This window comes from Pseudophryne corroboree (assembly GCF_028390025.1).
Source record: "Pseudophryne corroboree isolate aPseCor3 chromosome 3 unlocalized genomic scaffold, aPseCor3.hap2 SUPER_3_unloc_6, whole genome shotgun sequence".
Taxonomy (NCBI): Eukaryota; Metazoa; Chordata; class Amphibia; order Anura; family Myobatrachidae; genus Pseudophryne; species Pseudophryne corroboree.
This window is the reverse complement of record NW_026967552.1, coordinates 426,294-452,945: the sequence shown is the minus strand read 5'-3', so window position 1 is coordinate 452,945 and position 26,652 is coordinate 426,294. Positions and strand designations below refer to the sequence as shown.

The 26,652-nt window shown below is 47.8% G+C and overlaps 2 protein-coding genes across 2 annotated transcripts in view; both read right to left on the bottom strand.

Moving 5' to 3' along the window:
* LOC134984531 (retinitis pigmentosa 1-like 1 protein) overlaps positions 1 to 15,242 on the bottom strand; it is a 197,596-nt gene extending 182,354 nt beyond the window's left edge. Inside the window, exon 1 of the mRNA XM_063950097.1 lies at positions 15,055 to 15,242. The gene's annotated coding sequence lies outside the window, so the exon portion shown is untranslated. The remainder of the gene's footprint in view (positions 1 to 15,054) is intronic.
* The window catches only part of LOC134984519 (zinc finger protein 585A-like), a 189,314-nt gene that overhangs the window by 22,815 nt on the left and 139,847 nt on the right, over positions 1 to 26,652 (bottom strand). The window lies entirely within an intron of this gene.

The window sequence follows — 26,652 nt, the reverse complement described above, 5'->3', positions numbered from 1 at the left end:
ACAATGCAGTCACACAGCCCGGAACACCTGCACTCACATGTAAGGGATAGATACAATGCAGTCACACAGGCCGGAACACCTGCACTCACATGTAAGGGATAGATACAATGCAGTCACACAGCCGGGAACACCTGTACTCACATGTAAGGGATAGATACAATGCAGTCACACAGCCCGGAACACCTGTACTCACATGTAAGGGACAGATACAATGCAGTCACAGAGCCCGGAACACCTGCACTCACATGTAAAGGATAGATACAATGCAGTCACACAGCCCGGAACACCTGTACTCACATGTAAGGGATAGATACAATGCAGTCACACAGCCCGGAACACCTGTACTCACATGTAAGGGATAGATACAATGCAGTCACACAGCCCGGAACACCTGTACTCACATGTAAGGGATAGATACAATGCAGTCACACAGCCCGGAACATCTGTACTCACATGTAAGGGATAGATACAATGCAGTCACACAGCCCGGAACACCTGTACTCACATGTAAGGGATAGATACAATGCAGTCACACAGCCCGGAACACCTGTACTCACATGTAAGGGATAGATACAATGCAGTCACACAGCCCGGAACACCTGTACTCACATGTAAGGGACAGATACAATGCAGTCACACAGCCCGGAACACCTGTACTCACATGTAAGGGACAGATACAATGCAGTCACACAGCCCGGAACACCCGCACTCACATGTAAGGGATAGATACAATGCAGTCACACAGCCCGGAACACCCGCACTCACATGTAAGGGATAGATACAATGCAGTCACACAGCCCGGCACACCTGCACTCACATGTAAGGGATAGATACAATGCAGTCACACAGCCCGGAACACCTGCACTCACATGTAAGGGATAGATACAATGCAGTCACACAGCCCGAACACCTGCACTCACATGTAAGGGATAGATACAATGCAGTCACACAGCCCGGAACACCTGCACTCACATGTAAGGGATAGATACAATGCAGTCACATGTAAGGGACTGATACAATGCAGTCACACAGCCCGGAACACCTGCAGTCACATGTAAGGGATAGATACAATGCAGTCACACAGCCCGGAACACCTGCACTCACATGTAAGGGATAGATACAATGCAGTCACACAGCCCGGAACACCTGCACTCACATGTAAGGGATAGATACAATGCAGTCACACAGCCCGGAACACCTGCACTCACATGTAAGGGATAGATACAATGCAGTCACACAGCCCGGAACACCTGCACTCACATGTAAGGGGTAGATACAATGCAGTCACACAGCCCGGAACACCTGTACTCACATATAAGGGATAGATACAATGCAGTCACACAGCCCGGAACACCAGCACTCACATGTAAGGGATAGATACAATGCAGTCACACAGCCCGGAACACCTGCACTCACATGTAAGGGATAGATACAATGCAGTCACACAGCCCGGAACACCTGCACTCACATGTAAGGGACAGATACAATGCAGTCACACAGCCCGGAACACCTGCACTCACATGTAAGGGATAGATACAATGCAGTCACACAGCCCGGAACACCTGCACTCACATGTAAGGAATACAATGCAGTCACACAGCCCGGAACACCTGTACTCACATGTAAGGGATAGATACAATGCAGTCACACAGCCCGGAACACTGTACTCACATGTAAGGGATAGATACAATGCAGTCACACAGCCCGGAACACCTGTACTCACATGTAAGAGATAGATACAATGCAGTCACACACCTGTACTCACATGTAAGGGACAGATACAATGCAGTCACACAGCCCGGAACACCTGCACTCACATGTAAGAGATAGATACAATGCAGTCACACACCTGTACTCACATGTAAGGGCCAGATACAATGCAGTCACACAGCCCGGAACACCTGCACTCACATGTAAGGGATAGATACAATGCAGTCACACAGCCCGGAACACCTGCACTCACATGTAAGGGACAGATACAATACAGTCACACAGCCCGGAACACCTGCACTCACATGTAAGGGATAGATACAATGCAGTCACACAGCCCGGAACACCTGCACTCACATGTAAGGAATACAATGCAGTCACACAGCCCGGAACACCTGTACTCACATGTAAGGGATAGATACAATGCAGTCACACAGCCCGGAACACCTGCACTCACATGTAAGGGATAGATACAATGCAGTCACAGAGCCCGGAACACCTGCACTCACATGTAAAGGATAGATACAATGCAGTCACAGAGCCCGGAACACCTGCACTCACATGTAAGGGATAGATACAATGCAGTCACACAGCCCGGAACACCTGCACTCACATGTAAGGGATAGATACAATGCAGTCACACAGCCCGGAACACCTGTACTCACATGTAAGGGATAGATACAATGCAGTCACACAGCCCGGAACACCTGCACTCACATGTAAGGGATAGATACAATGCAGTCACACAGCCCGGAACACCTGCACTCACATGTAAGGGACAGATACAATGCAGTCACACAGCCCGGAACACCTGCACTCACATGTAAGGGATAGATACAATGCAGTCACACAGCCCGGAACACCTGCACTCACATGTAAGGGACAGATACAATGCAGTCACACAGCCCGGAACACCTGCACTCACATGTAAGGGATAGATACAATGCAGTCACACAGCCCGGAACACCTGCACTCACATGTAAGGGATAGATACAATGCAGTCACACAGCCCGGAACACCTGCACTCACATGTAAGGGATAGATACAATGCAGTCACACAGCCCGGAACACCTGCACTCACATGTAAGGGATAGATACAATGCAGTCACACAGCCCGGAACACCTGCACTCACATGTAAGGGGTAGATACAATGCAGTCACACAGCCCGGAACACCTGTACTCACATATAAGGGATAGATACAATGCAGTCACACAGCCCGGAACACCAGCACTCACATGTAAGGGATAGATACAATGCAGTCACACAGCCCGGAACATCTGTACTCACATGTAAGGGATAGATACAATGCAGTCACACAGCCCGGAACACCTGTACTCACATGTAAGAGATAGATACAATGCAGTCACACACCTGTACTCACATGTAAGGGACAGATACAATGCAGTCACACAGCCCGGAACACCTGTACTCACATGTAAGGGATAGATACAATGCAGTCACACAGCCCGGAACACCTGCACTCACATGTAAGGGCCAGATACAATGCAGTCACACAGCCCGGAACACCTGCACTCACATGTAAGGGATAGATACAATGCAGTCACACAGCCCGGAACACCTGCACTCACATGTAAGGGATAGATACAATGCAGTCACACAGCCCGGAACACCTGCACTCACATGTAAGGAATACAATGCAGTCACACAGCCCGGAACACCTGTACACACATGTAAGGGATAGATACAATGCAGTCACACAGCCCGGAACACCTGCACTCACATGTAAGGGATAGATACAATGCAGTCACACAGCCCGGAACACCTGTACTCACATGTAAGGGATAGATACAATGCAGTCACACAGCCCGGAACACCCGTACTCACATGTAAGGGACAGATACAATGCAGTCACACAGCCCGGAACACCTGCACTCACATGTAAGGGATAGATACAATGCAGTCACACAGCCCGGAACACCCGTACTCACATGTAAGGGATAGATACAATGCAGTCACACAGCCCGGAACACCTGCACTCACATGTAAGGGACAGATACAATGCAGTCACACAGCCCGGAACACCTGCACTCACATGTAAGGGATAGATACAATGCAGTCACACAGCCCGGAACACCTGCACTCACATGTAAGGGATAGATACAATGCAGTCACACAGCCCGGAACACCTGCACTCACATGTAAGGGACAGATACAATGCAGTCACACAGCCCGGAACACCTGCACTCACATGTAAGGGATAGATACAATGCAGTCACACAGCCCGGAACACCTGCACTCACATGTAAGGGATAGATACAATGCAGTCACACAGCCCGGAACACTGTACTCACATGTAAGGGACAGATACAATGCAGTCACATGTAAGGGATAGATACAATGCAGTCACACAGCCCGGAACACCTGCACTCACATGTAAGGGATAGATACAATGCAGTCACACAGCCCGGAACACCTGCACTCACATGTAAGGGATAGATACAATGCAGTCACACGGACCGGAACACCTGCACTCACATGTAAGGGACAGATAAAATGCAGTCACACAGCCCGGAACACCTGTACACACATGTAAGGGATAGATACAATGCAGTCACACAGCCCGGAACACCTGCACTCACATGTAAGGGATAGATACAATGCAGTCACACAGCCCGGAACACCTGCACTCACATGTAAGGGATAGATACAATGCAGTCACACGGACCGGAACACCTGCACTCACATGTAAGGGACAGATAAAATGCAGTCACACAGCCCGGAACACCTGTACACACATGTAATGGATAGATACAATGCAGTCACACGGCCCGGAACACCTGCACTCACATGTAAGGGATAGATACAATGCAGTCACACAGCCCGGAACACCTGTACTCACATGTAAGGGATAGATACAATGCAGTCACATGTAAGGGATAGATACAATGCAGTCACACAGCCCGGAACACCTGCACTCACATGTAAGGGACAGATACAATGCAGTCACACAGCCCGGAACACCTGCACTCACATGTAAGGGACAGATACAATGCAGTCACACAGCCAGAACACCTGCACTCACATGTAAGGGATAGATACAATGCAGTCACACAGCCCGGAACACCTGCACTCACATGTAAGGGATAGATACAATGCAGTCACACAGCCCGGAACACCTGCACTCACATGTAAGGGATAGATACAATGCAGTCACACAGCCAGAACACCTGCACTCACATGTAAGGGACAGATACAATGCAGTCACACAGCCCGGAACACCTGCACTCACATGTAAGGGATAGATACAATGCAGTCACACAGCCCGGAACACCTGTACTCACATGTAAGGGATAGATACAATGCAGTCACACAGCCCGGAACACCTGTACTCACATGTAAGGGATAGATACAATGCAGTCACACAGCCCGGAACACCTGCACTCACATGTAAGGTACAGATACAATGCAGTCACACAGCCCGGAACACCTGCACTCACATGTAAGGGATAGATACAATGCAGTCACACAGCCCGGAACACCTGCATTCACATGTAAGGGATAGATACAATGCAGTCACACAGCCCGGAACACCTGTACTCACATGTAAGGGATAGAGACAATGCAGTCACACAGCCCGGAACACCTGTACTCACATGTAAAGGGTAGATACAATGCAGTCACACAGCCCGGAACACCTGTACTCACATATAAGGGATAGATACAATGCAGTCACACAGCCCGGAACACCTGCAGTCACATGTAAGAGATAGATACAATGCAGTCACACAGCCCAGAACACCTGCACTCACATGTAAGGGATAGATACAATGCAGTCACACAGACCGGAACACCTACACTCACATGTAAGGGACAGATACAATGCAGTCACACAGCCCGGAACACCTGTACTCACATGTAAGGGATAGATACAATGCAGTCACACAGCCCGGAACACCCGCACTCACATGTAAGGGATAGATACAATGCAGTCACACACCTGCACTCACATGTAAGGGACAGATAAAATGCAGTCACACAGCCCGGAACACCTGTACACACATGTAATGGATAGATACAATGCAGTCACACGGCCCGGAACACCTGCACTCACATGTAAGGGATAGATACAATGCAGTCACACAGCCCGGAACACCTGCACTCACATGTAAGGGATAGATACAATGCAGTCACACAGCCCGGAACACCTGCACTCACATGTAAGGGACAGATACAATGCAGTCACACAGCCCGGAACACCCGCACTCACATGTAAAGGGTAGATACAATGCAGTCACACAGCCCGGAACACCTGCACTCACATGTAAGGGATAGATACAATGCAGTCACACAGCCCGGAACACCTGCACTCACATGTAAGGGACAGATACAATGCAGTCACACAGCCCGGAACACCTGCACTCACATGTAAGGGACAGATACAATGCAGTCACACAGCCCGGAACACCCGCACTCACATGTAAAGGGTAGATACAATGCAGTCACACAGCCCGGAACACCTGCACTCACATGTAAGGGATAGATACAATGCAGTCACACACAGAGCTAGCACCAGTCACACACAAGTACATAACAATTACAATGGGCACTGACGTCATCTCCTCACACCACAGTGGTAGGTAGGGCTAGGACATGTATAACCTGGCCACTTCTGGAGACAGAACCCAGCATTCCCAGAGCCTGGCATCACACTCATTCCCATTGGAATGTCCCTCAGAGACTCTTATAAGGGAAGCATGTGGGGGAGGGGCAGCCGAGAGGGAAACCCAGCTGTGGAATCTGGCTCTGGGAGAGGACATACCTCCCCTGGCTGACATCACCCACCAGGTACCCTGGCGTCCATTATCCTATATATATATTATATGCATGCCCTGGTGGTCTAGTGTAACCCGTAGCAGCAGCCAGGGATCACATCAGAGCCTGCAGAAGCACGGACTACATGTATTGTGGGTCCCACGAGCCGGAGAATGCCTTACCTGTCCTCCGGCTGCAGTCCTGGGTCCTGGATGCTGTATTAGCGTGGCGATCAGGAAGTAACCACGCCGGAATCATCAGTCTCTTAGCCTCACTGACGTTGCAGCACCAGCGGGGGATTGTTGGAGCAGCGGCGGCAGCGCTCAGAGACACTCCCAGCGCTGCTCATTCATTCCTCTCCGCTGTGTGACCGGTGCTCCGGCTTCTGCCAGCATCAACACTAAAACTGCCCACTGGCCAGGGGCGGGGTACATGGGGAGGAGGTCCGGAGCATCCTGGGAAATAAAAGCTCAACTGTGTGATGCCCGGTCAACTCCTACCACCTACACCCCGATGTAAGGACTGTGGAGCACTATGGACCCTAAAGAAGAAAACGCCTTTAACAGAAAACACCCGATTCAAATTTTGCTGCTGACGGGCGCAATATTAGCATTTCAGATCACCACCCCCGGGGGAGGCGAGCTGAAATGCGCAAAACTTTTGCGCCCATGACGTTAGTTGGGTTAAGTAGCTTTACAAAGCTAATCCAAACTGCTATGGGCGCGATATGACCAAAAATGGGGGACAATTGAATATTGCCCCGCAAACTCCTGTCACTGTAGACGGGAGATCGGGCGCGATATTACAATTGAATATCGCCCCTTGTGTTATAAACACCCAACTGAGAACAGGGCTGATGGTCCTAGACTACATCACTGGGTAGATACATTTCCATCATTAGTCTGTAATAAGAGAGGATGGTGTAGGATAAGAGATTGCTGTAGTGACTGAGCAATGAGAATATGTGACTTCTGTAATAAGTGTTTATTACTCACCTGTGCTGATATCTGTAGGGATCTCCTCCTCCTTACACTGCTGATCACCCCTCACATACGTCTCTTCTTCTCCCGCTATATGTTCTGCCTTTATATCAGTCACATACGTCTCTTCTTCTCCCTCTGTATCTTCTGCCTTTATATCAGTCACATACGTCTCTTCTTCTCCCTCTATATCTTCTACCTTTATATCAGTCACATACATCTCTTCCTCTCCCTCTGTATCTTCTGCCTTTATATCAGTCACATACGTCTCTTCTTCTCCCTCTATATCTTCTGCCTTTATATCAGTCACATACGTCTCTTCTTCTCCCTCTATATCTTCTGCCTTTATATCAGTCACATACGTCTCTTCTTCTCCCTCTATATCTTCTGCCTTTATATCAGTCACATACGTCTCTTCTTCTCCCTCTATATCTTCTGCCTTTATATCAGTCACATACGTCTCTTCTTCTCCCTCTATATCTTCTGCCTTTATATCAGTCACATACGTCTCTTCTTCTCCCTCTATATCTTCTGCCTTCATATCAGTCACATACGTCTCTTCTTCTCCCTCTATATCTTCTGCCTTTATATCAGTCACATACGTCTCTTCTTCTCCCTCTATATCTTCTGCCTTCATATCAGTCACATACGTCTCTTCTTCTCCCTCTATATCTTCTGCCTTTATATCAGTCACATACGTCTCTTCTTCTCCCTCTATATCTTCTGCCTTTATATCAGTCACATACGTCTCTTCTTCTCCCTCTATATCTTCTGCCTTTATATCAGTCACATACGTCTCTTCTTCTCCCTCTGTATCTTCTGCCTTTATATCAGTCAGGCAGTCATCCTAAATAGCCCACAAAACAATATACATTAGTAATAATAAGAATTTACTTACCGATAATTCTATTTCTCGTAGTCCGTAGTGGATGCTGGGGACTCCGTCAGGACCATGGGGATTAGCGGCTCCGCAGGAGACAGGGCACAAAAATAAAAGCTTTATGACTAGGTGGTGTGCACTGGCTCCTCCCTCTATGACCCTCCTCCAAGCCTCAGTTAGGATACTGTGCCCGGACGAGCATACACAATAAGGAAGGATTTTGAATCTCGGGTAAGACTCATACCAGCCACACCAATCACACTGTACAACTTGTGATCTGAACCCAGTTAACAGTATGATAACAGAGGAGCCTCTGAAGAGATGGCTCACAACAATAACAACCCGATTTTTGTAACAATAACTATGTACAAGTATTGCAGACAATCCGCACTTGGGATGGGCGCCCAGCATCCACTACGGACTACGAGAAATAGAATTATCGGTAAGTAAATTCTTATTTTCTCTGACGTCCTAAGTGGATGCTGGGGACTCCGTCAGGACCATGGGGATTATACCAAAGCTCCCAAACGGGCGGGAGAGTGCGGATGACTCTGCAGCACCGAATGAGAAAACTCCAGGTCCTCCTCAGCCAGGGTATCAAATTTGTAGAATTTAGCAAAAGTGTTTGCCCCTGACCAAGTAGCAGCTCGGCAAAGTTGTAAAGCCGAGACCCCTCGGGCAGCCGCCCAAGATGAGCCCACCTTCCTAGTGGAATGGGCATTCACAGATTTTGGCTGTGGCAGGCCTGCCACAGAATGTGCAAGCTGAATTGTACTACAAATCCAACGCGCAATCGTCTGCTTAGAAGCAGGAGCACCCAGCTTGTTGGGTGCATACAGGATAAACAGCGAGTCAGTTTTCCTGACTCCAGCCGTCCTGGAAACATATATTTTCAGGGCCCTGACAACATCCAGTAACTTGGAGTCCTCCAAGTCCCTAGTAGCCGCAGGCACCACAATAGGTTGGTTCAGGTGAAACGCTGACACCACCTTAGGAAGAAACTGGGACGAGTCCGCAGTTCTGCCCTGTCCGAATGGAAAATCAGATATGAGCTTTTGTAAGACAAAGCCGCCAATTCTGACACTCGCCTGGCCGAGGCCAGGGCCAACAGCATGGTCACTTTCCATGTGAGATATTTCAAATCCACAGATTTGAGCGGTTCAAACCAATGTGATTTGAGGAACCCCAGAACTACGTTGAGATCCCACGGTGCCACTGGAGGCACAAAAGGAGGCTGTATATGCAGTACTCCCTTGACAAATGTCTGGACTTCAGGAACTGAAGCCAATTCTTTCTGGAAGAAAATCGACAGAGCCGAAATTTGAACCTTAATGGACCCCAATTTGAGGCCCATAGACACTCCTGTTTGCAGGAAATGCAGGAATCGACCCAGTTGAAATTCCTCCGTGGGGGCCTTCCTGGCCTCACACCACGCCACATATTTTCGCCAAATACGGTGATAATGTTGTGCGGTCACCTCCTTCCTGGCTTTGACCAGGGTAGGTATGACCTCTTCCGGAATGCCTTTTTCCCTTAGGATCCGGCGTTCAACTGCCATGCCGTCAAACGCAGCCGCGGTAAGTCTTGGAACAGACAGGGTCCCTGCTGAAGCAAGTCCCTTCTTAGCAGCAGAGGCCATGGGTCCTCTGTGAGCATCTCTTGAAGTTCCGGGTACCAAGTCCTCCTTGGCCAATCCGGAGCCACGAGTATAGTTCTTACTCCTCTCCGTCTTATAATTCTCAATACCTTGGGTATGAGAGGAAGAGGAGGGAACACATACACTGACTGGTACACCCACGGTGTTACCAGAGCATCCACAGCTATTGCCTGAGGGTCTCTTGACCTGGCGCAATACCTGTCCAGTTTTTTGTTGAGGCGGGACGCCATCATGTCCACCTTTCGTCTTTCCCAACGGGTCACAATCATGTGGAAGACTTCTGGGTGAAGTCCCCACTCTCCCGGGTGGAGATCGTGCCTGCTGAGAAAATCTGCTTCCCAGTTGTCCACTCCCGGAATGAACACTGCTGACAGTGCTATCACATAATTTTCCGCCCAGCGGAGAATCCTTGCAGCTTCTGCCATTGCCCTCCTGCTTCTTGTGCCGCCCTGTCTGTTTACGTGTGCGACTGCCGTGATGTTGTCCGACTGGATCAGCACCGGCTGACCTTGAAGCAGAGGTCTTGCTAGGCATAGAGCATTGTAAATTGCCCTTAGCTCCAGTATATTTATGTGAAGGGAAGTCTCCAGACTTGACAACGTGCCCTGGAAATTTTTTCCCAGTGTGACTGCTCCCCAGCCTCTCAGGCTGGCATCCGTGGTCACCAGGATCCAATCCTGAATGCCGAATCTGCGCCCTTCTAGTAGATGAGCACTCTGCAGCCACCACAGAAGAGACACCCTTGTCATCGGAGACAGGGTTATCCGCTGATGCATCTGAAGATGCGATCCGGACCATTTGTCCAGCAGATCCCACTGAAAAGTTCTTGCGTGAAATCTGCCGAATGGAATCGCTTCGTAAGAAGCCACCATTTTTCCCAGGACCCTTGTGCACTGATGCACTGACACTTTTCCTGGTTTTAGGAGGTTCCTGACTAGCTCTGATAACTCCTTGGCTTTCTCCTCCGGGAGAAACACCTTTTTCTGGACTGTGTCCAGAATCATCCCTAGGAACAGCAGACGTGTCGTCGGGATCAGCTGCGATTTTGGAATATTTAGAATCCACCCGTGCTGTTGTAGCAGTACCCGAGATAGTGCTACTCTGACCTCCAACTGTTCCCTGGACTTTGCCCTTATCAGGAGATCGTCCAAGTAAGGGATAATTAAGACGCCTTTTCTTCGAAGAAGAATCATCATTTCGGCCATTACCTTGGTAAAGACCCGGGGTGCCGTGGACAATCCAAACGGCAGCGTCTGAAACGGATAATGACAGTTCTGTACCACGAACCTGAGGTACCCTTGGTGAGAAGGGCAAATTGGGACATGAAGGTAAGCATCCTTGATGTCCAGGGACACCATATAGTCCCCATCTTCCAGGTTCGCTATCACTGCTCTGAGTGACTCCATCTTGAATTTGAACCTTTGTATGTAAGTGTTCAAAGATTTCAGATTTAGAATAGGTCTCACCGAGCCGTCTGGTTTCGGTACCACAAATAGTGTGGAATAATACCCCTTTCCCTGTTGTAGGAGGGGTACTTTGATTATCACCTGCTGGGAATACAGCTTGTGAATTGCTTCCAATACTGCCTCCCTGTCGGAGGGAGACGTTGGTAAAGCAGACTTCAGGAACCTGCGAGGGGGAGACGTCTCGAATTCCAATTTGTACCCCTGGGATACTACCTGTAGGATCCAGGGGTCCACTTGCGAGTGAGCCCACTGCGCGCTGAAACTCTTGAGACGACCCCCCACCGCACCTGAGTCCGCTTGTAAGTCCCCAGCGTCATGCTGAGGACTTGGCAGAAGCTGTGGAGGGCTTCTGTTCCTGGGAAGAGGCTGTCTGCTGCAGTCTTTTTCCCTTTCCTCTACCCCGGGGCAGATATGACTGGCCTTTTGCCCGCTTGCCCTTATGGGGACGAAAGGACTGAGGCTGAAAAGACGGTGTCTTTTTCTGCTGAGAGGTGAGTTGGGGTAAAAAAGTGGATTTTCCAGCTGTTGCTGTGGCCACCAGGTCCGAAAGACCGACCCCAAATAACTCCTCCCCTTTATACGGCAATACTTCCATGTGCCGTTTGGAATCCGCATCACCTGACCACTGTCGTGTCCATAAACATCTTCTAGCAGAAATGGACATCGCACTTACTCTTGATGCCAGGGTGCAAATGTCTCTCTGTGCATCTCGCATATATAGAAACGCATCTTTTAAACGCTCTATAGTCAATAAAATACTGTCCCTGTCAAGGGTATCAATATTTTCAGTCAGGGAATCCGACCAAGCCACCCCAGCACTGCACATCCAGGCTGAGGCAATCGCTGGTCGCAGTATAACACCAGTATGTGTGTATATACTCTTTAGGACATTCTCCAGCTTCCTATCAGCTGGCTCCTTGAGGGCGGCCGTCTCAGGAGATGGTAACGCCACTTGTTTTGATAAGCGTGTGAGCGCCTTATCCACCCTAGGGGGTGTTTCCCAACGCGCCCTAACTTCTGGCGGGAAAGGGTATAATGCCAATAACTTCTTAGATATCAGCAATTTTTTATCGGGGGAAACCCACGCATCATCACACACTTCATTTAATTCTTCTGATTCAGGAAAAACTACGGGTAGTTTTTTCACACCCCACATAATACCCTTTTTTGTGGTACTTGTAGTATCAGAAATATTCAAAGCCTCCTTCATTGCCGTGATCATGTAACGTGTGGCCCTACTGGAAAATACGTTTGTTTCTTCACCGTCGACACTGGAGTCAGTGTCCGTGTCTGTGTCGACCGACTGAGGTAATGGGCGCTTTAGAGCCCCTGACGGTGTTTTAGACGCCTGGACAGGCACTAATTGATTTGCCGGCTGTCTTATGTCGTCAACAGTTTTTTGTAACGTGCCGACAGTATCACGTAATTCCTTAAATAAGACCATCCAATCAGGTGTCGACTCCCTAGGGGGTGACATCACTAATACAGGCAATTGCTCCGCCTCCACACCATTTTCCTCCTCATACATGTCGACACACGCGTACCGACTCACACAGAACACACACACAGGGAATGCTCTGATAGAGGACAGGACCCCACTAGCCCTTTGGGGAGACAGAGGGAGAGTTTGCCAGCACACACCAAAAACGCTATATATGTATAGGGACAACCTTGTAATTAAGTGTCTATCCCTTATAGCAATATCAAGCCAAATTAGTGCCCCCCCTCTCTTTTTTACCCTGTTTCTGTAGTGCAGAAGTGCAGGGGAGAGTCTGGGAGCCTTCCTACCAGCGGAGCTGTGAGGGAAAACGGCGCTTGTGTGCTGAGGAGATGGGCTCCGCCCCCTTCTCGGCGGCTGTTCTCCCGCTCTTTACAGGAAACCTGGCAGGGGTTAAATACATCCATATAGCCCCAGGGGCTATATGTGATGTATTTTTTGCCAAAATGAGTGTTTACATTGCTGCTCAGGGCGCCCCCCCCCAGCGCCCTGCACCCTCAGTGACCGCGGTGTGAAGTGTGCTGAGAGCAATGGCGCACAGCTGCAGTGCTGTGCGCTACCTTAAGGAAGACATGGACGTCTTCTGCCGCCGATTTCTGGACCTTTTCTTTCTTCAGCATCTGTAAGGGGGGCGGCGGCGCGGATCCGGGACCCATCCATGGCTGGGCCTGTGATCGTCCCTCTGGAGCTAATGTCCAGTAGCCTAAGAAGCCCAATCCACTCTGCACGCAGGTGAGTTCGCTTCTTCTCCCCTTAGTCCCTCGCTGCAGTGAGCCTGTTGCCAGCAGGACTCACTGAAAATAAGAAAAAAACTAAGTCTATACTTTTATCCTAAGCAGCTCAGGAGAGCTACCTAGATTGCACCCTTCTCGGCCGGGCACAAAAACCTAACTGAGGCTTGGAGGAGGGTCATAGGGGGAGGAGCCAGTGCACACCACCTAGTCATAAAGCTTTTATTTTTGTGCCCTGTCTCCTGCGGAGCCGCTAATCCCCATGGTCCTGACGGAGTCCCCAGCATCCACTTAGGACGTCAGAGAAATCTGATTTCAGATAGTGTAATATCAGTGTATAAAACACACAGCTTCAGATCATATAGTGACAGTCACTTTGGTATATTGGGGAGACCCTAGATCCCACCTACCTGATCCTCCTGTGGGATCCTGTGATTCTCCTCTGTACAGTCCTGGGAATACAGAGGACGGGGACATCTCTCTGGGGTATCTCTGTTACTGGGCCCATCTGTAGGAGACACACAGTGACTGAGTACAGTGTATATATGTGATTATCAGATGATGTGTGTATATAGGGGCCCCCATACCTGCTCTCCCCTGTACAATACATGACAGTCTCCTCTTACCCAGTAATGTGAGGGGCCGGTGATTCTCCATCATCACGTCCTTGTACAGACCCCTGTGTTCCTCTATATACTCCCCCTCCTGCATGGAGATATAGACAGTGACATCCTGACACCTTATAGACACCGGACACAAACAGTGATACAGTCATCACCCAGACACATCCCCTGGTGTTACTGTATAATGTCCCATTCCCAGCAGTCACCTCTCCAGTCATCACCCAGACACATCCCCTGGTGTTACTGTATAATGTCCCATTCCCAGCAGTCACCTTTCCAGTAATCACCCGGACACATCCCCTGGTGTAACTGTATAATGCCCCATTCCCGGCAGTCACCTCTCCAATCATCACCCAGACACATCCCCTGGTGTTACTGTATAATGCCCATTTCCCAGCAGTCACCTCTCCAGTCATCACCCAGGCACGTCCCTTGGTGTTACTGTATAATGTCCCATTCCCAGCAGTCACCTCTCCAGTCATCACCCAGACACGTCCCCTGGTGTTACTGTATAATGCCCCATTCCCAGCAGTCACCTCTCCAGTCATCACCCAGACACGTCCCCTGGTGTTACTGTATAATGCCCCATTCCCAGCAGTCACCTCTCCAGTCATCACCCAGACACATCCCCTGGTGTTACTGTATAATGCCCCATTCCCAGCAGTCATCTCTCCAGTCATCACCCAGACACGTCCCCTGGTGTTACTGCATAATATCCCATTCCCAGCAGTCACCTCTCCAGTCAGCAGCTGAATGATCTTGTTGGTGAGTTCCAGGATCTTCTGATCATTGTGTCTCTCATGTGTCAGTGACTGAGATGGAGGCACCGTGATGGGGCTCTGGGTCCTGCTCAGTCCTACACACAATGTGATGGCTGCTGGGTGTCTCACACTCACCGGAAGTCTTCTTCACTACTGTGTTAACCTGCAAAATGGAGGAGACATGAATATTAATGTAAATGCTCTGAGATCCCTCACCTCTCCAGTCATGTCCCTGTAATATTACTGTAGATATTAGTAATGTCACTGTGACAATCCCAGATCCCCTCACCTTCCTAGTCATATCCCTGTATTATTACTATAGATATAAGTGACGTCGCTGTGACACCTCCAGATCCCCTCACCTCCCCAGTCATGTCCCTGTATTATTACTATAGAGATAAGTGATGTCATAGGGACACTCCCAGGATATACATTTGCTTCATACTGCTCCAATTATCATCTGTTACACATGCCAGGGATATTATGGTCTCTGCTTTAATATAATCTAGAATTTTAGAAATATTTTCAATCCCTACAATTACATAATAAATTAATAATAATAGTGACACTAATGGCTGCACCCAGTATACAAATAATAACGTGTCTTTAAAAGCAGGACACCTCAGACCATTCCTCCTGTATTGTAGGACATTACCACCAGTCCCAATGTATAATAATAATACCAGGACTCCACAAGCTGCTGTCCCTGTATAATAATAACCGTACAAAAAAAAAAAACTGCTCCCCCTGTACAGCACTAATAACAACAGGACACCCCATTCTGCTCTCCTTTATAGTAATAATAAAATGACATTACAGGATGCTCCCCCTGTATAATAATAACAACAACAGGACACTACAGGCCGCTCCCTCTGTATAATAATAATAATAATAACAACAACAACAACAACAACAACAGGACACCACAGGCTGCTCCCCGTGTATAATAATATTAACAGGACACCACAGGTTGCTTCTCCTGAATAACAACAACAACAACAACAGGACACTGCAGGCTGCTCCCCTTGTATAAAAATAACAATAACAACAACAACAACAACAACAACAACAACAACAACAGGATACCACAGGCCGCTCCCTTTGTATAATAACACAATACTTAAGGCTGCTCTTCCTGTATAATAATTACAGGACACCACAGTCTGCTCATACTGTATAATAATAACAGGACACCAAAGGCTGTTGCTCCTAAATAATAATAACAACAACAACAACAACAGGCAGCTCCCCCTGTATAATAAGAACAGGACACAACAAATAGCTCACACTGTATAATAATAGTAACGGGACACCACAGGCAGCTCCGTCTGTATAATATTAATAACAGTACACCACTGGCCACTATCCCTGTATAATTATAACAACAGTACAGTACAGGCCGCTCCACCTGTAAAACAATAACAGGAAACCCCAGACTGCTCCTCCTGTATAATAATAATAATAACAACAACAGGACAACATAGACTGCTCCCGCTGTATAATAATAATAACAACAACAACAACAACAACAACAACAACAGGACACCACAGGTAGCTCCCCCTGTATAATGAAAATAACAGGACACCACAGGCTGCTCCTCTTGTATAACAATAATAAGAGGACACCACAGGCTGCTCCCGCTGTATAATAACAACAACAACAACAACAGGAGACCACAGGCCACTTCCCCTGTATAATAATAATAATAGGACACCACAGGCTGCTCCACTTGTATAATAATAGTAATAATAACAACAGGAGAACACAGGCCACTTCCCCTGTATAATAATAATAGGACACCACAGGCTGCTCCCCCTGTATAATAATAACAACAGTGCACCACAGGCTGCTCCCCTGTATAATAACAGGATACCACAGGCTGCTCCTCCTGTACAATAATAATAACAAGACATCACAGGCCGCTACTTTTGTATAATAATAATAACAACAACAACAACAACAACAAAAACAACAGGACACCACAGCCCCCCCCCCCCCCCCCCCTGTATAACAATAATAACAGGACACCACAGGTTGCTCCCCCTGTACAATAATATTAACGGACTACAGGCTGCTCCCCCTGTACAATAATAGTAACAGGACACAACAGGCTGCTACCCCTGTAAAATAACAACAATCAGACACCACAGGCTACTCCCCGTGTATAATAATATTAACAGAACATCACAGGCTATTCCTCCTGTATAAAAATAATACCAGGACACCACAGGCTGCTCCTCTTGTATAATAACAATAACAGTACACTGCAGGCCGCTCCCTCAGTATAATAACACGACACCACAGGCTGCTCTTCCTGTATAATAATTACAGAACACCACAGTCTGCTCATCCGTTATAATAATAATAGGACACCACAGGCTGATATTCCTGTATAATAATAATAATAATAATAGGACACCACAGGCCGCTCCCCCTGTATAATAATAATAGTAACAACAACAATAGGACACCACAGGTCGCTCCTCTTGTATAATAATAATAATAATAATATCAGGACATCATAGGCCAACATCCCGGTATAATAATAATAATAATAACAACAACAGGACACTACAGGCTGCTCCTGCTGTATAATAATAACAACAGGACACCACAGGCTGCTCCGCCTGTATAATAATAACAACAACAGTACACCACAGGCTGCTCCTTCTGATTAACAATAATAATAACAACAACAACAACAACAGGACACCACACACCGCTCCCCCTGTAAAACAATAACAGGAAACCACAGGCCGCTCCTCCTGTATGATAATAATAACAGGACACCACAGGCTGCTCCCCATGTATAATAATAAAAACAGGACACCACGGGCTGCTCCCCCTGTACAACAATAGTAACAGGACACAACAGGCTGCTACCCCTGTAAAATAATAACAACCAGACACCACAGGCTACTCCCCGTGTATAATAATATTAACAGAACATCACAGGCTATTCCTCCTGTATAAAAATAATACCAGGACACCACAGGCTGCTCCTCTTGTATAATAATAATGATAACAATAACAGGACACCGCAGGCGGCTCCCCCTGTATAATAATAACAACAACAACAACAACAACAGGACACCACAGGCTGCTCCCTCAGTATAATAACCACCACAGGCTGCTCATCCGTTATAATAATAATAATAATAATAAGACACCACAGGTTGCTCCTCCTATATAATAATAACAACAACAACAACAGGACACCACAGGCTGCTCCCTCAGTATAATAACCACCACAGGCTGCTCATCCGTTATAATAATAATAGGACACCACAGGTTGCTCCTCCTATATAATAATAACAACAACAAGACACCACACACCGCTATTCCTGTATTATTAATTATTATTATAATAATAATAATAAGACACCACAGGCCGCTCCCCTTGTATAATAATAACAACAACAACAGGACACCACAGGCTGCTCCTCTTGTATAATAATAATACCAGGACACCACAGGCCACTATCCCTGTATAATAATAGCAACAACAACAGGACACTACAGGCTGCTCCTGCTGTATAAAAATAATAACAACAACTGGACACCACAGGCTGCTCCTCCTAAATAATAACAACAGGACACCACAGACCGCTCCCCTGTAAAACAATAATAACAGGAAACCACAGGCCGCTCCTCCTGTATATTAATAATGACATGACACCAAAGGCTGCTCCCCCTATATAATAATAATAATAATAACAACAACGACATGACACCAAAGGCTGCTCCCCCTGTATAATAATAATAATAATAATAACAACAACAACAACAACAGGACACCACAGGACGCTCCTTTTGTATAATAATAACAACAGGACACCACAGGCCGCTCTCCCTGTATAACAATAATAAAAGGCCACCACAGGCATCTCCTCCTGTATAATAACAACAACAACAACAACAACAGGAAATGACAGGCTGCTCCTCCTGTATAAAAATAATAACAACAACAGGACAACATAGACTGCTCCCGCTGTATAATAGGACACCACAGGCTGCTCCCCCTGTATAACAATAACAACAGGGCACCACAGGCTGCTCCTCCTGTATAATAATAATAATAATAGGACACCATATGCTGCTCCTTCTGTATAATAATAATAATAATAACAACAACAACAGACCACAGGCTGCTCCGCCTGTATAACAATAATAGCAGGACCTCACAGACCACTCCCTTCGTATTATAATAACAATAATAATAATAATCATAATAATAAGACACCACATCCCTGAATAACAACAACAGGGACACCACAGGCCACTCCCTCTATATAAAAATAACAGTACAACACAGGCTGCTTCACCTCTATAATAATAATAATAATAATAAACAGGACACCACGGCCACTCCCCCTTTATAAAAATAAAAACAGGACACCATAGGCTGCTCCCCCTGTATAATAATAATAATAACAACAAAGGGACACCACAGGCTGCTCCTCCTGTATAACAACAACAAAAGGACACTACAGGCTGCTCCTCCTGTATAATAATAATAACAGGACACCACAGGCTGCTCCTCCTGACGCCATTGCCTGATGGTAGACGCTAGAACCGCGATTTAGAACCAACCATCACCTGATCTTCCTGTGTGTGGAACGGAATGCAGTGACCGGAAATAAGGTGGACCGCTCAGGCCGGAAGTAGGGATTGATTGGCACAGGCTGCTTCCTAGCGTCTGGCCCCTCCCATCCCATGCCGCCCTCAACTCCGCCTTCTGTAATCACTATTACCGTACATGTCCTCAGTACAGGAGGCCGGCGGCCATTTTCTTGTAGACCAGTCCGGCAGCAGCAATAGGTTCCCTGGCCGTGTAGTGACGTCAGGAGCGGCGGCCATTTTCCCCTGGTCTAAGCTCCGCCTTCCTTCTATCATTCCCACAAGGCAGCAGGAGCAGAGAGCAGCCATTGCTGTGTCTGGCAGCAGGTAATGATATTATTATTATTATTCTATAGGCTGAGCAGCTCTGGTGTCAGGTTCTGTACTACAGGGGGAGCAGCCTCTGGTGCCTTGTTATAGTGCAGCTGGAGCAGCCTCTGGTGCTGCATTATCCCTGTACAGGTGGCTGACACTCTAGTGTCCTATTACTGTAATACAGGTGGCGCAGACCCCGCCGTTACCGTAATACAGGTGGCGCAGACCCCGCCATTACCGTAATACAGGTGGCGCAGACCTCGCCGTTACCGTAATACAGGTGGCGCAGACCTCGCCGTTACCGTAATACAGGTGGCGCAGACCCCGCCGTTACCGTAATACAGGTGGCGCAGACCCCGCCGTTACCGTAATACAGGTGGCGCAGACCCCGCTGTTACCGTAATACAGGTGGCGCAGACCCCGCTGTTACCGTAATACAGGTGGTGCAGACCCCGCCGTTACCGTAATACAGGTGGCGCAGACCCCGCCATTACCGTAATACAGGTGGCGCAGACCTCGCCGTTACCGTAATACAGGTGGCGCAGACCTCGCCGTTACCGTAATACAGGTGGCGCAGACCCCGCCGTTACCATAATACAGGTGGCGCAGACCCCGCCGTTACCGTAATACAGGTGGCGCAGACCCCGCTGTTACCGTAATACAGGTGGCGCAGACCCCGCTGTTACCGTAATACAGGTGGCGCAGACCCCGCTGTTACCGTAATACAGGTGGCGCAGACCCCGCCATTACCGTAATACAGGTGGCGCAGACCCCGCCATTACCGTAATACAGGTGGCGCAGACCCCGCCGTTACCATAATACAGGTGGCGCAGACCCCGCAGTTACCGTAATACAGGTGGCGCAGACCCCGCTGTTACCATAATACAGGTGGCGCAGACCCCGCCATTACCATAATACAGATGGCGCAGACCCCGCCGTTACCGTAATACAGGTGGCGCAGACCCCGCCATTACCGTAATACAGGTGGCGCAGACCCCACCGTTACCGTAATACAGGTGGCGCAGACCCCGCCGTTACCATAATACAGGTGGCGCAGACCCCGCTGTTACCATTATTGTATACATAATATGGCATTGTACTATATAGGGGAGCGCTATGTGTTGTCCTACTCTACAGGGGGAGCGACCTGTGTTGCCCTTTTATACAGGGGGAGGTGCCTGTGGTGTCTTGTTACTATTATTATATAGGGGTGTAGTATGGTATGCCGGCGCTCGCTACGTGCGCCACACTATTTTACTCTCCCTCCAGGGGCGTCGTGGACCCCCACGAGGGAGAATAGTTGTCGTTATGCCGGGTGTCGAGATTCCGGCGGTGGTATACAAAAGACCACCTATTATATAGGGTAAGCGGCATGTATTGTCATAATATACAGGAGGAGCGGCCTGTGTTGTCATAATATACAGGGGTAGCATCCTGTGCCGTCATAGTAAACAGGGGGAGCGGCCTGTGTTGTCATAATATACAGTGGGAGCGGCCTGTGTTGTCATGACATACAGGGGGAGCGGCCTGTGTTGTCATGACATACAGGGGGAGCGGCCTGTGTTGTCATAATATACAGGTGGAGGGGCCTGTGGTGTCTTGTTACTATTATTATATAGGGTGAGCGGCATGTATTGTCTTTCTATACAGAAGGAGTGGCCTGTGTTGTCATAATATACAGGGGTAGCATCCTGTGCTGTCATAGCATACAGGGGGAGTGGCCTGTATTGTCATAATATACAGGGGTAGCATCCTGTGCCGTCATAGTATACAGGGGGAGTGGCCTGTGCTGTCATAGCATACAGGGGTAGCATCCTGTGTTGTCATAATATACAGGGGTAGCTTCCTGTGCTGTCATAGTATACAGGGGGAGTGGCCTGTGTTGTCATAATATACAGGGGGAGCTTCCTGTGTTGTCATAGTATACAGGGGGAGCGGCCTGTGTTGTATTTATTATTTATTAGCAGTTTCTTATATAGCGCAGAATATTCTGTTGCGCTTTACAAGTAGAACAACAATTATTGAACAAAACTGGGTAAAAATAGACAGACATAGAGGTAGGAAGGCCCTGCTCGCAAGCTTACAATCTATGGGGAAATAGGCATTGATACACAAGGATAGATGCTACCTGTTGCATAATGGTCCACCAGATTGCTAGGTTCTTAATGGGTTGTATGATATGATCACCCAGCGATGAGATGAGGTATAGACTGAGAACAGCAGGGGACCCAAGACTGAGCCTTGCGGTACTCCAACTGATAGAGGTAGAGAAGAAGAGATAGAATCAGAGAAGTGACCACTGAAAGAGCGATTAGATAGGTAGGATGAGAACCAGGAGAGGGCCGTGTCCTGAAGACCTAGGGATTGTAGTGTTTGTTTGAGAAGAGAGTGGTCAGCAGTGTCATAAGCAGCAGAGAGATCTAGAAGAATGAGTAGTGTGTAATGGCCTTTAGATCTAGCAGTGACTAGATCATTCAGTACTTTGGTCAGTGCAGTGTCTGTGGAGTGATGGGCATGAAAGCCTGACTGAAGTGGGTCCAATAAGTTGTGGGAGTTAAGAATGTGTGTAAGGCGAGTGTAGGCAAGTCTCTCAAGTAGCTTGAAGGGATCTAGTAGCTGAGAAATGGGACGGTAGTTAGAGAGTGTGTTTGGGTCAGAGTTGTGTTTGTTTAGTAATGGGAGTAATCACTGCATGCTTAAACAGAGAAGGAAAGATACCAGTAGAGAAAGAGAGATTACAGATTTTAGTTAAGGTTGGGATAAGCACAGGAGACAAAGTTTTACTGACCTGTGAGGGTATAGGATCAAGAGGAGAGGTAGTGGAGTAGGAGGATGGAAAGAGTGTTGATACTTCATCTTCACTTGTGGGATCAAATGAAGAGAAAGTGCCAGAGGGTTCAGGTAGGGAATTGAGCAGGTCACTGGCTGAGGAAGAGCATACCATTTCATCTCAGATTTTATCAATCTTATCCTTGAAGTAGGAGGCAAGTTCTTGTGCACTGATAGTAGCTAGTGGGGGAGGTGAGGGAGGGTAAAGAAGTGATTTATATGTATTAATAAGTCATTTGGGGTTGGTGGAATGAGAAGAGATGAGAGATTGGAAATATGTTTGTTTGGCAGTGTCCAGGGCCTGACGATAGGAGTGGTAGGTAGTCTTATATGTGAGGAAGTCACTTGGATTCTAAGATTTACGCCACCGACGTTCTATTTTACGTGTCAGTTTTTGTAGATGTCTTGTTGATTTATAGTGCCATGGTTGACATCTAAGCCTACGTGGAGTGTGATGGGTAGCCAGAGCCACTTCATCAAGGGCACTCTCTAGGGTCAGGTGGGATACAACAGTGTCAGGTGTGGTAAATGTAGAGATTGGTGAGAGCAGTTGTTGCAGAGAAGTGGAAAGTTGTTGAAAATGTATATTGTTAGTATTTCTGCAGGTTAGAGGAGGCTTGCTAGGTTTTAGTGTCATAGAATTTAGAGTAATAGAAGAGATTGTGAAGGTGATCAAGTTGTGATCAGAGAGAGGGAAAGGAGTCTTAATGAATTCAGAAACTGAGCAGAGCCTGGTGAACACAAGATCAAGGCAGTGGCCCTTCTAATGAGTAGAGGAGTCAGACCATTGGGTGGGGCCAAGAGAGGAGGTTAGAGAGAGGAGTTTGGAGGCATGAACAGATTGTGGACTGTCAAGAGCTATATTGATATCGACCCATAATGATGGAGGAGATGTCAGAGGATAAGATGTGTGGGAGCCAGGCAGAAAAATCTTCTAGAAATTGTTGTTTGGCTTGCCCAGGAGGGTGATAGATAGCTGCAAAATGCAGAGAGAAGGGGGTGAAAATCCTGATAGAGTGAACTTCAAATGATGTGAATGCAAGTGATGGAACCTGAGGTAGAAAAGTGTATGTGAAAAATTGGGAAAGTAAGATTCCAACCCCACCACCTTTACTATTACCAGGCCTGGGGGTGTGTGTGAAGTGGAAACCACCGTGTGACAGTGCTGCATGGGAGGCCGTGTCTGATTGCGTGAGCCAGGTTTCTGTTATATCCAGCAGATTAAAGTTGTGAGATATGAAGAGGTTATGGATGGATGGTAATTTGTTACAAACAGATCGTGCATTCCATAAGCCACATTTTAGTGACTTGGAGGGAGATGGGAGACACGTGATATTTATGAGGTTAGATGGATTTCTATGTTGTTTTGAGACAGCTGAGTGTGAGAGGGACAGGTGGTTGGGGCCTGGATTTGGTGATATGGCACCAGCTAATAAAAGCAGAAGAGTGAGATAAATATTGGTGGATGTTTGCGAGTGTTTATTCTGGTGGCCAATTGTGGTTGTCAAAGTACTTGCAGAGAAGTAAGTATAAAGCTCATGAGTGGTTAGAAGAGGGGAGTGGAGAATAGAAGCTGTAATGTGCACAGAGGGGTGAGTTTTAGGGTGAGTGTAGAATGTGTTACATTTGGTGAGAATTCCATGAATTGAAATAAGAAACAGTAGTTTGATGAACATGCTGTGGTCGTTTGTAAGATAATTTTGGGTCAAGTGGTGTAGGAATAATAAGATTTTGCTCACTGGTAAATCTATTTCTCATAGTCCGTAGTGGATGCTGGGGACTCCGTAAGGACCATGGGGAATAGACGGGCTCCGCAGGAGACTGGGCACTCTAAGAAAGATTTAGGACTACCTGGTGTGCACTGGCTCCTCCCCCTATGACCCTCCTCCAAGCCTCAGTTAGGACACTGTGCCCGGAAGAGCTGACACAATAAGGAAGGATTTTGAATCCCGGGTAAGACTCATACCAGCCACACCAATCACACCATGTAACTCGTGATAGGAACCCCGGTTAACAGTATGATAACAAAAAAGGAGCCTCTGAATAGATGGCTCGCAATAACAACCCAAATTTTTGTAACAATAACTATTTACAAGTATTGCAGACAATCCGCACTTGGGATGGGCGCCCAGCATCCACTACGGACTACGAGAAATAGATTTACCGGTGAGTAAAATCTTATTTTCTCTAACGTCCTAGTGGATGCTGGGGACTCCGAAAGGACCATGGGGATTATACCAAAGCTCCCAAACGGGCGGGAGAGTGCGGATGACTCTGCAGCACCGAATGAGAGAACTCCTGGTCCTCCTCAGCCAGGGTATCAAATTTGTAGAATTTTGCAAACGTGTTTGCCCCTGACCAAGTAGCAGCTCGGCAAAGTTGTAAAGCCGAGGCCGAGACCCCTCGGGCAGCCGCCCAAGATGAGCCCACCTTTCTTGTGGAATGGGCATTCACTGATTTAGGCTGCGGTAAGCCCACCTCAGAATGCGCCAGCTGAATAGTGCTACAAATCCAGCGCGCAATAGACTGCTTAGAAGCAGGAGCACCCAACTTGTTGTGTGCATACAGGATAAATAGCGAGTCAGTTTTCCTGACTCCAGCCATCCTGGAAACATATATTTTCAGGGCCCTGACTACGTCCAGAAACTTGGAATCCTCCAAGTCCCTAGTAGCCGCAGGCACCACAATAGGTTGGTTCAAGTGAAACGCTGAGACCACCTTTGGGAGAAACTGAGGACGAGTCCTCAATTCTGCCCTATCCATATGGAAAATCAGATAGGGGCTTTTACAGGACAAAGCCGCCAATTCTGACACACGTCTGGCCGAAGCCAGAGCCAACAACATGACCACTTTCCACGTGAGATATTTTAAATCCATGGTCTTAAGTGGCTCAAACTAATGTGATTTTAGAAAATCCAAGACCACATTGAGATCCCAAGGTGCCACTGGGGGCACAAAAGGAGGCTGAATATGCAGCACTCCCTTGACAAAGTCTGAACTTCAGGTAGCGAAGAAAGTTCTTTCTGGAAGAAAATCGACAGGGCCGAGATCTGGACTTTAATGGACCCCAATTTGAGGCACAAAGTCACACCTGCTTGCAGGAAATGTAGGAAACGACCCAGTTGAAATTCCTCCGTTGGGGCCTTCCTGGCCTCACACCAAGCAACATACTTCCGCCAAATGCGGTGATAATGCTTTGCGGTGACATCCTTCCTGGCCTTGATCAGGGTAGGGATGACTTCCTCCGGAATATCCTTTTCCTTTAGGATCCGGCTTTCAACCGCCATGCCGTCAAACGCAGCCGCGGTATGTCTTGGAACAGACAAGGCCCCTGCAGCAGCAGGTCCTGTCTGAGCGGCAGAGGCCAAGGGTCCTCTGCGAGCATCTCTTGAAGCTCCGGGTACCAAGCTCTTCTTGGCCAATCTGGAGCCACAAGAATAGTTTTCACTCCTCGCCTTCTTCTTATTATCAGTACCTTGGGTATGAGAGGTAGAGGAGGAAACACATAAACCGACTGGTACACCCATGGTGTCACTAGAGCGTCCACAGCGATCGCCTGAGGGTCTCTTGACCTGGCGCAATACTTTTTTAGCTATTTGTTGAGGCGGGACGCCATCATGTCCACCTGTGGTATTTCCCAACGGTTTACCAGCATCTGGAAGACTTCTGGATGAAGTCCTCATTCTCACGGGTGGAGGTCGTGCCTGCTGAGGAAGTCTGCTTCCCAGTTGTCCACTCCCGGAATGAACACTGCCGTCAGTGCTAACACATGATTCTCTGCCCATCAGAGAATCCTTGTGGCTTCT